The sequence below is a fragment of the Panthera uncia genome, chromosome F1 (genome assembly GCF_023721935.1).
Source record: "Panthera uncia isolate 11264 chromosome F1, Puncia_PCG_1.0, whole genome shotgun sequence".
In the NCBI taxonomy this organism is placed as follows: Eukaryota; Metazoa; Chordata; class Mammalia; order Carnivora; family Felidae; genus Panthera; species Panthera uncia.
The window spans coordinates 12,122,926-12,128,284 of NC_064813.1; the positions used below are offsets into that span (position 1 = coordinate 12,122,926).

Here is a 5,359-nt window from a genome sequence, read left to right on the forward strand (position 1 = left end):
GGGGGGGGGGGGGGGGGGGGGGGGGGAGGGAGATCACTGCGTGCGGGGCCCCTGCCGCTCCCACCCGGCCCTCCAGTCCCCATCGGCCAGGCCGCCCACAACAAGGACGCCAAACGCTGGCCAAGTGCTCCCCAAGTCACCGGCGGTGCCTGTCAAGGAACAACTGAGGCTCTAAGAGAAAACGCACCTACCAGGCCACGTGCAGTTACTGCCCCTCGCGACCCTCCCCCCACACATGTGCGCGCGCGCGCGCCCACGAGCGCACACACTCACTCACTCACTCACGGAACGGTCACAGCGCCAGCTGATCAAAACCAGAATAAGATCACCCGCGCTCCCTAACCTGCTCGCATATCCTGCCTCACAGGAGCCTGTTGCAAAACGTCATTATTCACCAATGAGAAAACTGCTGTATGTCTATAATAACTTAAAATTAGAACAAGAACCAAACAAACTGGAGAGTAGTTCTCTCAATGATGAAAAACGTGTTAACAAATGGAGAGTTCACGCGCCGGGCAACGGGCCCGGGAGCACCAGGAAAACAGTGGGATAGAGACAACTCTCTGAATGCGATGACAATAAACATAAGAAAGAGGGTGCCTGGGTGGCTCAGTCTTGGGACTCTTGATTTCCTGCTCAGGTAGTGATCTCCCGGTTTGTGGGTTAGAGTCAGGGTCAGCGCTGGTAGTGTAGGGCCTGCCTGGGATTCTCTCTCTCCCTCACTCTCTGCACCTTTCCTCTCTCTCAAAATAAGTAAATAAACGAAAGAAAGAAAGAAAGAAAGAAAGAAAGAAAGAGAAAGAAAGAGGAAGGAAGGAAGAAGGAAAGAAAGAAAAGAAAGAAAGGAAGGAAGAAAGAAGGAAAGAAAGAAAAAGAAAAAGAAAAAGAAAGGAAGGAAGGAGGGAAGGAAAGGAAGGAAGGAAGGAAAGAAGGAAGGAAGAAGGAAGGAAGGAAAGAAAGAAAAAGAAAAAGGAAAGAAAGGAAGGAAAGAAGGAAGGAAGGAAGGAAGGGTGCGCTCCCACTGCTCTTCAAAGTCGGGCCAGGTAAAAAGGGGAAAGTGCAAAACTGTATCATCCCAGATGCTAAAAAACCCACACAGACAGGAACACCTAGAAAACGCAGTGATAGAAAACAGATGAGTGGTTGCCTGGGGTAGGAGCCCCGTTACAGGGACCAGGAGAGGGGAAAGGATTGCAAGGGGTGTAAGGAGACTTGTGGGGGAACAGATTTATTCACTAACTTGATTATGGTTAAAGGTGATAACAAATACCGAAACTTTTAATTGTAGGGTTTAAATATGTTCAGTTTATTGTACATCAATTATACCTCAATAAAGTTGTATCTGTGTATGTGTCTATATACATACAGATACACACAGACATAGAAAGGCCTGAAAAAATGCTCAAGTATTAACAGAGGTTTGCTGTCTGTGTTGGATCACGAGGAAGTCACAGACAGACATGCACCTGCATTTCCAAACCTTCTACACTAAGCACACACCTTTCTTTACAACGGGGGTACAAACTTCCAAGGCTACAGCAGGCATTGCAAAGTGGCCCCACAGTATTGGGGGAGGAGCAGAGGGCCCTGCGTGCGACAGGCACCTGCTGACAAGGCCTGCACTCTGCAGGGAGCGGCCGTCACAATGTCCCAGCCAGGCCTGCCAGATCAGGTCATTTATCATAAGGATCCAAGAGCCTGAATATTTATGTGGAAATCTCCGCATTTTTCAGTGCTGGCTCGAATGTGTTTAAACCTGTACGGGCCAAATAACACACGTTTGAAAAATCTGTGGCAGTCAGTCTGCAGTTCTGGCTTTACCATAATATAAAAAATAAAACATAAAAAGAGTTCTTACTAACTCTGGTGGACGTGGTAAGAAGTTGCCAGTTCTAAATAACATGGCCAAAAATTCTACGGAGACCTTTAAAAATTTCAGTTTAAAAATTGCACGCTTTGAACAAACACACACCCAACAATCATTATACATAGACCCTCTACTTAGATTTTTCTGTTCCGCTTTGGAGAAGTTCCACACAACACTTTCTGTGTTACCAAAGTATGAGGGGCTGCTGAAGACACATGCCTAAAACAGAGAATTCCAAGTGCTTACAGACCCACACACATCGTTATATAAAGAACACAACATGGACAAAGCTAAAACGATCTAAAATTGAAACTGTTCAAAAATCCAAGAATACTTCTGAGGATAAGAACGAAGTCATCTTCGTAACAAATCCACTGGGTTCCTCCCTATTCTGCAGTTGACCTCAACAGCAGGGGGATAAACAGTATTAAAAATGCCAAGTATCCAAACTATGTGTAACGCTCACCTTTCTACCGGGACTACAAATAAAGTGTCTACACGGGCTCACGGAGAAAAGCAGCTCCCGTTAACTCCCCTGTTCTGGAGACGGCATGGTACCTGTGACAACACCCCCGCTGAACAGCGAAGGTCACGTTGGAGGTTGCCCCTCTCCTCTAGGACACAGTTAATGGGTCAGGTGCCTACCCTGGGCCAAAGGGCAGTCAATTCACACATTAGCCATCTCTAGGACCCACGGCCAGGTCTTTATCTGCCTCGGGAATCTGAACGCGCAAGACATATTTCTATTTGCTGAAGGTAAAAGGATGCCATGAGGTGGAGTCAGGGCCATGGCCGGCCAAAGCCACGAAGAAGCAGAAACTTGGCAAGCACAGAGGAAGGCAGCTGGCAGAAGGAAGAGCAAACACTGGGAGTAGCTTCGTCAGATCTGCAGGGGCGCACTACTACCCTCCATCTCGAGGCTTCCAGAAGCCCAGCTGGAAATGCACTTCCTCACCGCCAATGGACAGCCTTACAACCAGGGCTGGCATGAGGGGGCAGCTTGGGTGGTCCATGTTCTTTGACCCCAGCTGCCATTTCATCAGCAGAAAATGCCTACTTCTCTAGCACCCCTCTGTGAGAACGGAGGCATTAGTCAGAGAAGTGTTACTTTGAAGAGTGTGTAACGGAGGCCAGTCTAACTTCCTTCTCTCTTAGCCGCAAAATACAGCTTTTCAAAACCAACACGGGGAACTGCAAGAAAACGAAAATCCTCTTGGGAGGAAAGCACGGTGTTCGTGTAGTTTTAGCATTCATCCCCAAAGGAGATAAGACGGCCACCAGGATGCAGGGGCGGTGCTCTGGCTGACTGGATGGCACTCGGCAGAGGCACAGCAAGGGACATATAGTTTACTCGGTCATTTCTCAATAGCAAACTACGTCGTTGCCAGAACACTGGGCCCAACAACACCTAGAGTTAGGAAAGCTTTAAGCGGTTAAAACCAGTAGTTTTTCTTAGCAGTGGATATATTGGGTCTAAGACCCCAAGAAATACAACTTAAAAAAAAGAAAGGGGGGGGCGCCTGAGGGGCTCAGTCGGTTAAACTTCTGACTCCTGGTTTCAGCTCAGGTCATGGATCTCATGGTTTGTGGGACCGAGGCCGTGTCAGGCTCTGTGCCGACAGCACGGGGCCTGCTTGGGATTCTCTCTCCCTCTCTCTGCCCCTCTGCTGCTCGCACTCGCACTCTCTCTCTCTCTCTCTCTCTCTCTGAAAATCGACAAACATTAAAAACAAGAAAAGAGAAAGAAAAGAAAAAAGGCAAGACGAGACTCCCTTTCTGGGGACAAAGGCTGCCATTTTACTGTTTTGAAAGCGTGATTAACGTGGACAGAAGTCTTCCCACGTCAGGACTGCAATGCTCACAGAAGAGTAGGATTACAGCCTAAGTGCAGGGCAAACTTCATCAGGTGGCAACAAAAAGATGTCCTGTTGTCTGCTTTGAAGTCAAGAAGTCACGAGAAAAAAAAAGTTACAAGAAGACAGAAAAGGAGAGCGTGGATATTCTGCAGAATTTACCATCCCCTCTCTCTATAATTATGATGTTGGGCAAGCTCTGCTCTTTAAACATGGGTTCACCTACCTTCCTCCACCCTTTGGCTTCCTTGGGCAGCACATCACATTTCCGGGCCACCTGTGGACTATGCAAGCGCTTGTCTAGGTCACCGGGCAACTCCTACTAAGAAATCGATGTCATCTGGGGAACTCTCTCTCCCTCTGTTCTTCCACAGCAATTAATCGAGATGATCTTGGTTCTAGCTCTCTTAGCTTGGAGGTTCCAAAGATAAAGGCTTGCACCGTGAGTTCTAAGGACGCCCTATACTCATCGATACTTTGGTATCTGGTGCTAACATTACTCGGGCCCTTTGCTGTGATCTGTTTCCAGTACACGTTCCCTGTAATGAACTCAGTCCAGCATTGCTAGCTGACCAGCAATACGTAAAGACGCCTTTACGGACCAAAACAAGTAAGCATGATTTCAGCTAGGATTTGAAATGTTACGTGGGTACGCACACAGGTCCTTAAAAACAGCATTAACGGTGATTCCCGAATTCAGGACCCGACTCAGTATTCACATGGTTTCCTAAACACGCTCTTCCGAGAAATGTTTCATCTTTATTCTTTAAAAAAAAAAAAAAAAAAAAAAAGGCACTAGGCAAGGACACAGCCGGCTGGGCCTCCGGGGGCCCGGCACTCGTCTTGGAGCAGGAACGCAGGCGGTTTCCCGGCGCGGGCGCGACCCCCGGCTCCCTCCGGCGACACCGCGCACACTCGCCCGACCCGCGGCGGGGATGGCTGCCCGGGGGCCAGCGGGGTCCCACCGCGACCCGGCTCGGGGTGGGCGGGGACGGCGCTCCCGCTCGCCGGCCCCTCACCTTCCACACCTGCCCGCGAGGCCCGGCTCCGCGGCTTCTTTCGCTGGCTCCGGCCGCCAGCAACGCGCCAGGCGGGGGTCGCCCCCGAAGCCCAGAGGCGAAGGGCGCCCCGCACCAAGCAGGGGGAGGCTGCGCGGAGGCGGAGGGCACAGCTCAACCGGCAGCGGCGCCGCGCCGAGCGCGGACCCGCGAGCGGGGCGCGCGCCCACCGTCTCCGCGCCCGGCCCGGCCCCTCCCCCGCGGCCCGGTCCCGCACGGACGGAGGACGCGGCGCAGGGCTCCCTGTTACCTGCGGGAGGCCGGCGGGGGAGGCGGCCGAGGGTCTTGGCTCCGGTCCCCTCTTCGCCCCCTGTTGACACCAGCCACCCTCGCCTACCCTGTGAGGCTGTGGCCACTACACCCACAAATCTTCGGGGGGTATGCTCCCTCCGACACCATAGAGACGGGTCCGGAAGCCGGACAGAACGCCAGCCTTCAGCCCTCCGACGCCACCACTGAGGCGAACGAACCCGGAACCGAGAGAGAGAGAGAGAGGCGGCACAGGCGACGCTCAGGCCGGCGCCATCTTGAGTGTGGGCGCCGGTGCCGGTCGGCACTTCGCGCCCTGCTCCCAGCGGCCT

General features: G+C 51.9%; 1 protein-coding gene across 4 annotated transcripts in view; it reads right to left on the minus strand.

The window, feature by feature from the left end:
* SCYL3 (SCY1 like pseudokinase 3) overlaps window positions 1–5,111 on the minus strand; it is a 41,159-nt gene extending 36,048 nt beyond the window's left edge. For 2 of the 4 annotated variants that reach the window (XM_049633907.1, XM_049633904.1), the window contains exon 1: window positions 5,029–5,105. The gene's annotated coding sequence lies outside the window, so the exon portion shown is untranslated. Of the gene's footprint in view, window positions 1–3,946; window positions 4,880–5,028 lie in introns of those variants that run through there. The other 2 variants (XM_049633905.1, XM_049633906.1) reach the window with 2 other exon arrangements.
* Window positions 5,112–5,359: the final 248 nt, after the last annotated feature.